Here is a 14027-nt window from a genome sequence, read left to right as displayed (position 1 = left end):
CTACACGACGACGAGGCATTCCCGGCTCTTCTGAACCTGCCAGCTGCTGAAACGAACGTGGAGAAGCCTGGGTCTGCTTGCTTCGGGGACCGGTGAGTAGATTAGCTAGGATCTGGTCGCCCTCCTGCAGTAGCCCATTGCTTTTCCCTGCTGTGTAAAAACAGCACCCTTTTTGTCCGTACTCGCGCTCTGCTTCTGCTCGCTGTGGAGGCTGCGCTTGAGTCGCGGAACCTGTTCTTCTTCTATTGTGCACTAACCCGAACTGCCTGACTTCCTCCGAAGAGCTTCTCCTTTTGCCCGTTGGCACCAGCGCTTGCAGGTACTTTGAGCACAAGGCTCCACTCTTCTCAGGGCTCGGACTTCCATCTAGTTAGGTGCCTCTGAAGGCGAACTGAGTCTAAAGCATTATCGCACTGCCTGTTTTCCTTCCCTTTCAGGTGGACTACATATTTCGTGCTTTAAACGCTTGTGACTGTGTATTTGTATATATATTGTGTGGATATGGTATGTGTTGGTTTAATATTGTTATAGAGTGATTTTCTTGCTACGGTCATTGTTTTAAAGGCCTTAAAATAAATGTGTTTATATATTTGATATAACACCTGTTTGGAGTAGTTTGTAAGCGCTCTTGCTTTGTGTGCTCATTGCGGGCTTTCAGTCACCCTCACCCCTCTTGAGACCTAGTCTTGACCGCCGCGATCGCTACCTTGATTGGTCTGGCTCGTCCAGAGGTTACCCTGTTCCAAGTAATTAGGTTGGCCTTCTGAACTTCTGCGCCGCCAGGACAGAGTTCAGAAATCCGTCTTAACACTCGTTCCTCCATCTGGACGCATGTTAGACATAGGTGAAGGCACAGCTGCACAGGCTCATGCACTGCATCCACGTTCTAGACTCCCTGAAGGCTCACTGCAAGGCGAAGGCCCGTTCCTCCATCTGGACGCATGTTAGACATAGGGTGACCCGAAATCAGGCAGAATGGAAACTAACGTTACTAGTGTGGAAAATGGTCAGTTAATTCTTTTCTCAGGAATGGTAGGGCAGTGATAATGGAATATGATTCATCACAATAAGCACTTTTCTTAGCTAACAGGGAAACTAGAGAAAACGAGAGTGGATTTCTATGTTGGGGTCTTTGTTAGCAAGCAGACAATAGTGTTCCATCACTGCTGCAGTCTCTAAACTGGGTCTCCTAAAAATACTCCATTGGCATAGTCAAGTGAGATTTAATAAATTCACTCAGAGGCTGGACCTAAAACGCCCAGGTAACGGAAAGAAGGATGCCATGTAGGTTATAATAAAAGTGTGTATGTGGTCTGTACTGTTGGAAAGGCTTTGTCTCTGTGTTATAACTTCAATAATGTATTTGATCATGTGTTTATCCCTCACCAACTAAGACATTTTTTAAAATGTGTATTAAGCAGAAAAGATGATCCAACTCGTAGACCAATGTATCAGTTATTACAAACAAGTCATGATTCATGAGGTCTCGGGAGGATAGCTCAGGGGCAACGTGCTCGCCTTGGAAGCAAGACAACGCGTAGGTGCGATCCTCGTGTCCACGCTTAGAAACCTCTGAGTATTAAGCTTGTTATAAATAACCAATTATTATAATGATATGATTCGTGATAGACTAAAGAAGAAGCAAGCCGACATGTGCACATGTTTTGCACCCCCAGTGCTTCTCATGGGGTAAATGTATGACATTGAGCAAAAGGCAAATGATTATCCTACTAATGACAAGACGTTTCTAAATAAAACAATAGGAACTGGGCCCAAGGATACATTGCTAAGTGACTGTAGAGCAATCCAATTGCTTCCAAGAATCATTTCTCCTCGGACTGTGAAACTGCCTTATCTATGATTACATTTCTATGGCTATCACATTTCTTAGCAAATGACGAATATTTAAAGTCCATATCCAATAACTATGAAGACAACAGACAATAATATTTCGAAATAAGAGTCTGTAAGTAGCAAACAGAAAAAATTATGAACGTTTTGTGCAACCATAATGTTCCTTTAATACAGTTTTTTTATTGCATTTCATAGGTTTTTATTAGTGCAACTCAACCATAATGTCACGTTAACAAACCTTATTCAGTGATTACATATATAGTCCAAAGAAATATAGAACTTGCATCATCTATACCACACAAATACCTTACAACAGGGCAAACCAAATAATAACAGACACATAAATCACACTTCTCGGTGTGCCTGTCTGATAAGGAGGTTTAGTAACTTTAGTCTCAGAAAAATAGCCGAGCCCAGTGCTGGATACCTTCTATGCTGCGGATGCTTTGGGCATCCGATTGGACCATGTCAACATCTTTTATGAATTCCCACATGTCACCATAGGTCATGGATTTGCTTGAAAGTGCTCTGGCATTTCAAACATGTGTATGGCCTCACCTCTGTGTAATGGTTTTGTGATGTAGTAGTAGGTCACGCTTGTGCTTGAAAGCCCTATCACATTCAGGACATACATACGACTTCCCCCCAGTGTGATTCCTCTGATGTATCAATAGATGACTTTTGACCTTGAAAGACTTATTACATTCAGAACAAATCTATAATTTCTCATATCACAGGTTGATTATCTTGCTTGAAAGCCTTATCACATTGAGGACATGTATATGTTTTCTCCCCCACTGTGATTTCTCTCATGTTTTAAAAGATGACAGATGTGTGGAGAACCGTGTTCAATCTGTGCTATTTCCTTGATTACATGTGCTCTATACACCAAGCGGTTGTGTAATTCGAGCAAAGGCAGTTGATTGTTGTGTGAGCAGCTCCACTGAACATGCATCAGTGCTTAGGTGTGTCCGTCAATGAGTGAATGTCCGTGTTTTTATGAACATCTTTGCTCACAATGGAGACACTGGAACACCAATAACGCTTCAAAATACTGACTAGCGTATTGCAGTTTGAGATTTCTCAGCTCAAATGTTTTTAGTGAAGGAAGAAAACACCTGACATGTTCAGGAGCATGACTATATAACGAACACCATCTCATTAGGGGGAACTGAAAACAGAGTCCACCTACAAGCATTTGTCGTCGTCCTGATGAAGGTCATTGTCAACAACCGTATGAAGGGATACATGGGATATAGGTGCACCCAGTAATTACAGGCCGAAACACAAAGTGTCGACATTTTTCGAAAAATCCCCTTAAATTATATTTTATTTATTTATTTTATTGGGCATTAATAAGGTACTTATACAACAAAAACAATGTTTCAAAGTGCCACAGGGCAGGAGGGAAAGGGAACAAGTGAACAAGCAAAACAATAACATTGACAAGAATAAATCATAAAAATAACAGCGGTCCTCCTAGGCCTTGTGACATTCGGATCGAGCAAGTTGAGAGAGAGAAAGAGAGAGATAGATAGAGAGAAGTGGTAGGGGCGGGGATAAGTGCAGAAGGGTCCAACCAGGGTGGAAGTGCCAATTGTGCCTGTTGAAGAGGCAGCAGGTAAGTGAAAGGTCAGAGGAAACCAGTGAGGGGGAGGTCAACCGTTGACCAGTGCAAGCCTGAGACAAGCACCCAACAGGCAGGTGTGGGCCCAAAGGCAAGTGCAGGGAGGCCGATGTTGGTGGCGATTGGGCAGATGGTCTGTAGCCTGTTGGACTATAAAGGGACCTGGCCGCCAATCCTAGCAACTGTGGGATGGTTAGCACAGGAGAGGGAAGGAGGAAGAGAAGAGGAAAGTCTTGAGGAGTTTGCGGAACTTGAGAAGATCCACTTCAAGACGGAGAGAAGGAGAGTGTTCCAAAGGAGGGAGCCAGCTGAGAAGAGAGATCGGCTGAGATTTTAGGGCTGGAGAGAAACGGTCCCTGGTATTGAGGCCATAGATAAGTCTCACAGCCCTGTTTTGGATTAGCTGGAGAGGGCAGAGGGAAGAGAGTGGCAGATTAAGGAAGAGGCTATTACAGTAGTCCAGTCTGGAGAGGAGCAGTGCTCTAGATACATTGGGCCTCATTACAACCCTGCCAGTCCGGTAACAACAGTGCCGGTAAGCCTACCGGCACTGTTGTTACCAGACCGGCAGAGTACAAGATTGCAGGGTGGGTGCCTTTCCGCCCATCAGGTCTGACGTGGCGGGCGGAAAGGCACCCGCTTGCAGACTTACATGGAAACACCGGCACTGTTGTTAACAGTGCCAGTGATTCCATCATCCCCATTACCATTGAGTCCTATGGGACTGGAATGGGAACTCACTTTTTCCGGTGCCTGGCCGGACGGACCGCCGGGGCTGTAATGCCTCGGTAATTCCCCATGGCCAGGTGCCAGAAAAAATGCACAACTCCGGTGGCAGCCTGACGGTTTTACCGGCACGGCTACCGCCGGAGTTGTAAAGAGGCCCATTGAGCGTCTGGGGGAAGGTGAGGAAAGGCAGAATGTCTCTAGAAGGTAAAGTTGAAAGTGGGCCTTTGTGGCAAGGTCCAAGATTTGAGGAATGAAGGAGAGAGAGGAGTCGAAGATGATCCTAAGGTTTCTGGCTTCAGTGGAAGGAGAAGGCGATCCCATAGAGGGTGGCCAGAGTGCAGGGATGGGGAAGAGGCATTAAGACAGAAATTGTTAGAAGTGCACCAGGAATGGATAGCGGACAGGCAGTCAGGGATGGTAGAGGAGGAGAAAAGAGAGGAGGAGGGGAGCTTGAAGAACGGCTGTGTCATCTGCGTAACACTAAGTGGGGAGAGAAAGCGGAGATCAGGTGAGCAAGAGGATAGAACCTTGGGAAACACCACAAGTGGAGAGGGAGGTGCAGGAGGAGAAAGAGTCCAGGATAACCTGGGAGGGGTGGTCAGAGAGGAAGGAAGTCACCCAATCCAGTTCCCAGTCTGCGATACCTATGGTATATTGGAGCCGCTTTATGAGAATAGAGTTGTTGACCGTGTCAAAGGCGGAGAAGAGGTCAAAGAGAAAGAGAACAGCAGGAGAGTTAGAGTCAAGATTTGTGAGCAGTTCTTCACGGGTGTTCAGGAGCGCAGCTTCCGTACCTCTGGATGCTCAGAATCCAGATTGATAGTCATGTAAACAACCAAAATGCTCGGTATGTTGTGTCAGTTGGGGGAAGACCAACTTCTGCGGGAGTTTCCCCATCGAAGGGTGTAATAGAGATAGGGCGGTAGTTGGCCAGACACGAGGAGTCAGCGGAGGGCTTTCTTAGAAGGGGATGCACAAGGGAGTGCTTGAGAGAGGAAGGGAAAGAGCCAGTGGCTAGAGAGTGGTTGCAGAAATCAGCGAGAGCAGGAGCAAGGGAGGAGATGTTGTCCTTCATATTTCTAGAAGAACAGGGAGATACCTGTTTGGATGAGACTTTCATAGAGCGGGCTACTCGAGTGACCCAGTCGGTGTGATAGGAGAGAGGAAGAGAGAGGGGGTGGGGCTAGGGGAGAGGCCAAGGGAGATAGGGGATCAGGGGGAGGATTGAGGGTAGTGGAGGAGAGAGAGGACAGGATGTCCTGGGTTTTGGAGGTAAAGTAGTTGGCCAGAGAAGTGCAGAGGGCCTGAGAGGGGAGAGGCGAGGAAGAGACTGCAGATGGATTGGATAGTTCCTTGCAGATTTTGAAGAGTTTAGCCATGTTGTTAGTGGCTCCAGACATGCAGGCCTGGATGTGGGCACTCTTTTTGGAGTGGATGGAGAGGCTGTATTGCCTTTGGAGTAGACGATGGGCTAGTTTATCAGAGGATGAACTCGAGGTTTGCCACTTCCATTCTGCGCTTGCGTATAAGAGCTGCTAGATCAGAGTCGTACCAACAGTTACACTTGGAGGCAGGTTTCAGGCAGATCCTCATGACAGGGGCAAGAATGTCGAGAGTGTTAGTGATAGCAATATAGAGATTGTCAAGGACAGAGTCAGTGGGAACGTTAGCAGGAGTAGGAGGGAGGATGAAGGGAGAAGCAAACACAGCAATTGACACTCGTTTCATTAGTCGGATCACCACAAAGGAGGCTGGCACAGCATCAGAGGGCTCGGTCAAGTGGGAGGAGAGGAGGAAGTGGCCAGACCAGGAGGGAGGGGTGGAGAGAGGGTTGGAGAACGTAAGATCAGTGTGAATGAAGGCATCAAGTGTGTGTCCGGCAGAGTGGGTAGGGCCAGAAGGGAGAACAGTGAGGCAGAGAGAGGTACAGAGATCCAGGAAGAGTGTGGAGGCAGAGACAGAAGAGTTAAGGCGGATGTTGAAGTCTCCAAGGAGGTGTGAGTCTAGAAATTACCCTTCCATAGCATAAGCAATATATTTTGTTGGCCGAAAACCAACCACATTATATGTTTAGCACTTGTCTGGACAGACTCATCACCATGACCAGAGAGCGTCCATTTTGTAGGCATAGAATCCGCCCTTTTGACTAATTTTCGCTTTTTGCTTTCTGTTTAAATTGCTCTGCTGTAAGTGAACTCTATTCTGTCATTGTTCATGCATAGAGCAAGGCCACAAGTTACATGTTGAAACACAGCCCAGGCAACCCAGAAAGCAATGCCCGGTCTCCTCCCTCACAAGTCCTTGGAAGTAAGCAACAAGGCATTTAATCACTACGCAGGTGCCAGCTAGTCTCGCTGGTGCGGTAGAAACAAACATTAAATGGCTTGAATTATGCTCTCTTTTACGGCCCCCCTTCCCTGAGCCCCTGTAGATCGAGTTGACCTCTAACACACGAATAGAAACTAGAAGATAGTGAGGCCTGGAATGTGTCTCTCCCCTGCACGCAGCTTGCTTGTAAGAACAGGAGCATTATGTTCCCAAAAACAAAGAATCATGTCTGCCACTTCACAAATTGCAAACTGTTGCTGAATAAATGTCTGAGGGCGTCATATTCGTCATAATTGTCAATCATCGAAACCATTTTCAAAGGAAATGCATTATGGGCGGTATCGAATATGTCATTACTGATAATATGATGATCGTTTTGTATATAGGTAACTGTTGTGAGATGCTCGCTCTCTTGCGTCCCTCTGGGTCTGGAGACACACGTTGCAGGACGTGAGAGCCAGTTAGCCGACTGAGACTATTTGCTTTGCATTGCAATAAACCCTAGATTTTGGGAATTGAATCGTGTGTGGCGTATCAGTTTGTGTGTGGTGATTGTGCCACATCAAAATGGCACCTGAATAGGGACCCTCCCCCACTTGTTCCATTGTATACATTGTAATATAACAAGGCAAGAGGAGAAAACAGAGCGAGGACGAGATGGTCGAGCCGGGATAAAGAGGTGTTCGGGGCGCCCCTGTGAAAGTGATGAGAGACTCCTTTACAGATATGTACACAACTGATCCCTGATCGACACGTCCGGCCAGAGAACAAGGAGGCGAGGGTCCCGAAAAGGGGCAAAGTGAGCCAAGATACGCAGACACAGCGATCCTTGGTTGCGTCAGTATACGGATGAATTGCGTCTTGAAAGACGAATTGGTTGATCAGGTGAGTCATGCCCCGATTCTAAATAACCCTGATATTGGTTGAGAGTTGCTCTTGCAAGATCAAAACGCCCAGGGTAAGGTTAATTAACCACGGGTAAGGTTAAAACATGCCTGGGGTATTGTCTTCCTCCCTAGTGGGATTTTTCCACTCCGGTAGACAATCTTTGGAAACTGGCCTGGCCAGGCCAGGCCAGGCCACCCGTAGGGTTGCCGGCATATGAGATGTACGTAAAATATGGTATAGGGGTGATAATGTTTTGTGAGATTTGGCATAGGCAAACCAGACACAAAGAGGATTTACAATGGCCAAAACATGGGAGTTATGAGATGTCGCGCATAGATTATTTGGAATCGATATTGTTAAAGAAGAAAGCACGCCCTGCGACATTTGACGTCATTAGAGACTGGTGAGGAAGGAAGCTATGCTCCGTTTGAAAAGCAGAGAGAAAAATGCATGCAGGCACAAGTCAAGAACAGAAAGAGTGAAAGAGCAGGATGAAAAGGAATGGGATGACAATTTAAGAAAGACAGACAGATGTGTTCAGATGGGAGTAGACAAAATATATCCACAAATAGAATTGCATTCATCAGATGAACTAATTAATAAAATATTAACTGAGAAAAGACAGGAGCGCCCAAAAAAGGAGACTGATAGAATTACATCAGTGCCCATTGCCCAACCCCTCCTTGTTGCTCAGGCCCCATTACAGCCGCAGCAACCACTCCCCGTTCCCGTAGTTCCATCCGCACCTCCCCCCCTAGAAATCCCCCTTCCCCCTCCGCCCATTGAACTTGAACTCACTGTAACAAGAGAAGACGAAATGGGAAGAGAGGGGACGGCACAAAGTGAGTGTACTAGGGTAACGCGTAGCACGGTCAGCAAGGAGAGAAGAAAGGAATTGAAAGAACAGGCAGAGATGTATATAGATGGAAATGATGAGACATCGTTGCTGGATTCGATGTATGATTTTAGGAGGACTGGTGAAAAACAGGCATTGTTGGAATGCATCGGAGAAAATTTAATGGAGAGATGAAAAAGACGAGGAGATCGTCGAAACACGTGTTATCACAAAGGGCACTGTCAAATGCACAACAATATTTAGAATTAAAACCAAAAACACATTGGAACACTGAGGAAAGGGGTCAATTGTCTTCTTTTCTCGGTAAAACGTGGGCGCATGAGAATATGTCAATGTAACTGCAAGAATTTGTTTTTGAAGTTAACGGAGTAGAAGAACCAGATACTCCGTTGTTATTTTCCCATGCGACCCTGAAAAGGCAATCATCTAATACATACAAGGGCGCTGAGGTCCAACTATAGGAAAAAAAAAACAACAGGTTCATCAAAAATTCTGCATAAAAAAAGTTACATGTAATGTGGAAAAAGGGAACGCATTTGCAGACAAGATTGCAACACAAACTGCCACTGATTTGCATACGAAAATGTTAACAGTACAGTCAGAAGAAGTGCCTTGCATGATAGAAAATGTGATGGCTATTGATAAAGAGATGCAGGCAGAAGGAACTGCTGAGGAGATACAAGAATGGGCTGAGGGCTCTGCAGAATTAGATTTAGAAGGTTGCTAGGTGGACAAGAAAAGTAGAAATTGGATGCTGCCCAACTCCTATGCAACTGCAATGGTCACTATGGCCCACAGACCAACGCACATTTGTGCAAAGAAGATGATTCAGCATTTAGCTACAGTATGGCAGAACACACACATAAAAAAGAATGTAGAAAGGCTGGTATAAAATTGCATAACGTGTTTGCAACACAATGTTGGAAAAGGAACAGCCACTCCAACAGGTAGCTTTGGCCCCCCCTCCATGCAATTCGAGGTGATCTATTTTGATTTTATAGAGATGGAAAGGTGTCAGAATTTGAAATATGTGTTGGTGGTTGTCTGTGCGTTCAGTAAATGGGTAGAAGCATATCCACTGAAGGATTGCACTGCCATGAGCACTGCCAAAGTGATGTTGAAGGAGTACTTTTCGTGATTTGGCCTGCCTCGTGCCATATGGTCAGATAATGGCCCACACTTTGTTGGCGCAGTAATGTTACAGATTTGCGCAGGTCTTCAGATTGATAAACGATTCCACTGCGCCAGACATCCGATGAGTGCTGGGCTTGTTGAGTGTCAGAATGGAATATTGAAAGCAAAAATTTGTAAAATGTGTGCAGGAAACAAGTTACGCTGGACGGATACATTGCCCCTAGCTTTAATGTGCATGCGCACATCTGTGCAAGCGAGGAATGGGCTCTCCCCCTATGAAATCGTAATGGGGAGGCCTGCTAATGTTTGGTGTGCGCCGCAGCCAAGACGGTTGAATGAGGTAGAATACCCTGTGCATAGTACATATTGTAACCTGTTAATACAGAAATTGCGTTTGATTCATCAGCAGATGCAGGAGGCTCTTCCCATCAGATACACTGGTCCGGGGCATTCTCTGCAACCAGGCGATTGGATTCTGGTGAACAATTTCGAGAGGAAGTCCTCGCTTGCACCCAGACGGCGTGGGCCCTACCAAGTACTTTTGGCAACGTAGACAGCAGTTGGTGTGGACGGTAGGAAGGCACGGATACATGCCACGCATACGAAGAAAGTTCCATCGCCATTGAAAGAATTGCATGATCCGGACGACAAGAAAGAGACGGCTGCTCCTGGGGAGAAGGAAATTGTTGCCAGTTCTCTCACGCAGAATCTGTCTGATCCTGACACGAAGCCTGGAAAGATTGCTATAAAGGAGAAAGGGCTAAGAGTGCCCCAACGTTGTCTAGTAGAATCTGCATCACTGCTGGCTGACGCAAAACCTGAATCATCACTTTGGCGCCCACCACCTTTCACTGCACCGCAGGTAGACTCTGAGCCTGAGTCTGGAAGTGCACCCGCACTATTGATCGATCACACAGTGCCAGGAGCAACGCGGTATAATCTGCGGCCTAGAGACAAGAAGTGATCAGATCTTCATTCTATTTTTCTTTGTTGCCTCTGTTTCCCATCACGGATGAAGTGGGAACCGGAGGCCTAGGGGAGAGAGGCGTGGGAGTTGTGCAAACCCGGCAGCTCAGGAACGCGGCGCCCCGGTGCTATCTTTGAAAATCCATGTGGAGATCACCCCTCACGGACAAGAGGGGCTCATATGGTACAAAGGCAATTGATAACTGCTCTGGAGTTCTTTGAGAAATGTGCAGAAGCACGAAAATCTTGCCCAACGTATAGCAATACAGGCTGCCGAGAACTGGCAAAACACTTTGTCGACACTACTGAACTTACTAATAATAGAACGAGTGCAACAGCAAGAGGTATTCACGAAGAACACTGATGGAGAAGAAGACTCAAGAAAAATGTCTGCGCCAGCTTCTGCCCCCTCCTGTACCGATGCTGATAATGTAGTAAATATAGAGACTATAAGATCGCCAAAAAAACAGTGTCGAAAGAATTGTATGCTGATCTTAACAATAGTCATGTGCGTTATGAGTATATTAGCACCGATAATGACAGTACTGATATTATGGTATCTAGAAGAGATACATCCATTAGAAGTGTTCTTGCCTATTAGAAATATTTCTGCTACTGAAAGCCTGGTCCATGTAATGTCCTATACTTTGTCCCCAATGGAAGAGAGACACAGGGAAGGATATGGGAATAATTCATTACTTCTGATAATGAACATGACACACTCAATTCTGAGAAAAAACAATTGTTGGGTGTGTACCAACATGGTGGTAAGGGAATAGGTTGGTATGTGCAGCCATTGCCATTGAGTTCTGCATGCTACGCGTCCTTAAGTGCATTATATTATGGGAAATGGAATAAGAGTGAAACGGGTCAATTAGATAGAACAAACATGAATGAATTCGAGGAGGTAGTATTGAAACCTCTAGGCTGCTCAATATTTCACAAAACTAGGCTAATGACACCAGTAATGATGCCGCAAGATAGACTAAATGTGCCATATAAATCATCTGTAATTACATTTCATATGAACCCAGAAGGGAATAAGGATACAGTGCCCCCGTCCTATACTGTAAATTACAGTCCACGTTCTGTCCCATTTTGCCTAAGAAAGAAAGGCTCCTACTGAGTAGGGACATACACCAGGTGTATGAACATTGCAATCCTTGAGAAGGAGGAAGAACCAGTGTATGTAGGTGACCCTGTTTATTTCATATGTGGGGAAAAAGCTTATCCCTGGTTGCCTAGAAATTGGGGAGGTACTTGTTATTGGGGATGCTGTTTCTGGGGGGTGTTTGTTTCAAAAACAGCAGATATAGCCAAACTATCTAGATCAAGACCACGACAAGATGAGGAAGGAGGATTAATTGCAGAGGACATAGCAAAATCATTCATACCATTTTGGGGCCAGGCAATAAACTCCTATAACATAAGACAACTGTCCAGAATATTAGAGAAAACGATAAATGGGATAACGGATATATTATACAACATGATGTTGGAGGAAAAAGGGATTAGATTGAAGACACTCCAAAACAGGATGACTCTTGACATAGTTTTGGCTGATCGTGGGGGAGTTTGCAAAATTGTGGGATCATCGTGTTGCGTATTTGTAAGTGACTCCTCCCCTACGATTTTTGAAGCGATAAAAAAGTTGCATGTTTTGAGCTCCGACCTCCATCCCCCAGAAGGTAGTTGGGAATTAAACATACGTTCCTGGTTCTGGGAAATATTACGCTCATGGGGATGGAAATTAGCTGCAATCTTAGTAGCGGTGCTGGGAATATTTATAACATGTTGTTGTTTTATACACTGTTTGCCAATAATTTGCACTGAAGTGAGGAATGCGTACACATAGTAACACAAAAGAAAACTCCCAGAGTGGATGGACAAATGAATCATGAGATGAAGACAGTGTATGGGACCCCCCCTCCCATGCATCCTCTCCCCCGGTGAAGTCCATGGCTCGTCAGGGGTCCCCCCTGCCACCAGGGCCCAGGTGGTGGGTGGGGCCGCTGGCTGAAGACATTGACCAAACCTGCTCAATTTAGCTAGGCCCTGGAAACCATTTTGTGAAATAAAGATGGTTTTGAGCCCTGTGCACCGCAGCGCGGCCTTCACCCTTGGAGAGTTTCAATTATCCCTGTGGCCGCAGCTCTCTGGCAGATCCGCTGAGAGCCCGTTCCCACGAACAGACGGACATGAGCTAGTGTTAGATACCAACACTAACATTTCACCTTCCGCAGTGTATCGCTGTTTCCAGCATGACCCGGCCAGCAGGGCCTGGGAGGAAAAGAACTGTAAAATGGTCCCCTGACAAAAGCAGAGTCCCCAAATACTAATGAGCAAACCACCTGTGATGAAACTTTCCTCTTCACGACCTCTCTGGTTAAAAACCTGTAACCTCTATACAAATGGCAGAATGTGTGCTTATATGACATTAGGGATGAAGCACCCACATCCCTGTAGCTACACGCAAATAGTAAAAGTGTCCCGGGGGTTTTTGTGTTATGTGCTCCATCGCGAAGACTGCACCCCACGGTCCTGCGCCATAACTGAACTAATGCTGCTAGAGTGCAAAGGAAGACAAATGCAACCATATTGAGAGCTCATGTAAGGGGTGCATGAAAAGGCACCATATGTAGGTCCAAGCTCACTATGTGTCACTGCCGTCAGCCTTGTTGACGGTTTTGTTCCTGCGTTCAACATGTGTTAAAGGGCCATGTGAAAGGCACTAATAATGTCCAAACATAAGCTTTGAAAAGACTCAATGAGTATTGTTTATTATGTGAATGTTTATGTCTCTTCCACCTAAATCTGCAACACACGAGGAAAATACCTTTGTGAGCACATGCAATGCCATTCCCCCTTCCTCCCAGTGAAGATTGCCAGTTGAAAAAGCAGAGGCCTGTGCTGCTCTGCTCCACCTCCCCCAATTCGGCTGGAACCGCTTCAAACATTCACATTCCCCCGCAGCACCCAAGGCCACGGCCTGCCACCTGAATTATTTACAACCCAGCAGTAAACCCCAGCCTAAAAACACATATCCAAAGGCGCCCTTTCTTAGGCTCCACGACCCACCGGCTCACCTTAGGTTAATGGCCCCTATAAAATTAGGACACCCATTATTATGGCAACACCACAGGAACACATCCATAATGACTTCTAACGAGACATGATAACGCGGATCGCCTGTCCCATGCCCTGATACCCAACCTCGCGACCTATGATGCCTGGTCAACAGGACGATGGTAACCATGTATTCATGTATCACCAACAGACCCCACTTTAGGTGCATTCCTCCTGTGTTGCATTAACCTGTAGAATAACCTATTGGAAGATTTACCAGGGAAGATAATATTGCAATGTTGAATGACTGTGGTGTGCGTGGCCCTAGGGCAAAAAAGCCAGGAAAGACATTCATCACTGACACTGGCTGGCACAACAACACCGCCCGGATGAGCCCAGCTGACCTGCCAGGCCCAGCCCAACCCACAAGGGTAACCAGTGATGTCCTCCAACCACGGCAAACCACATCGCAGCAGTACCTATAGCTAGTCGTCGCCACCCAATCCCCACGAACTTGTGCCCCCTATAGCATGTAGGTTCTTATGAGGCTTTTTGTAAATATATACGCCTGTCTTTGCT

The sequence above is a fragment of the Ambystoma mexicanum genome, chromosome 5q, assembly GCF_040938575.1.
Source record: "Ambystoma mexicanum isolate Mex_15411 chromosome 5q, UKY_AmexF1_1, whole genome shotgun sequence".
In the NCBI taxonomy this organism is placed as follows: Eukaryota; Metazoa; Chordata; class Amphibia; order Caudata; family Ambystomatidae; genus Ambystoma; species Ambystoma mexicanum.
This window is presented reverse-complemented; position numbering follows the sequence as displayed.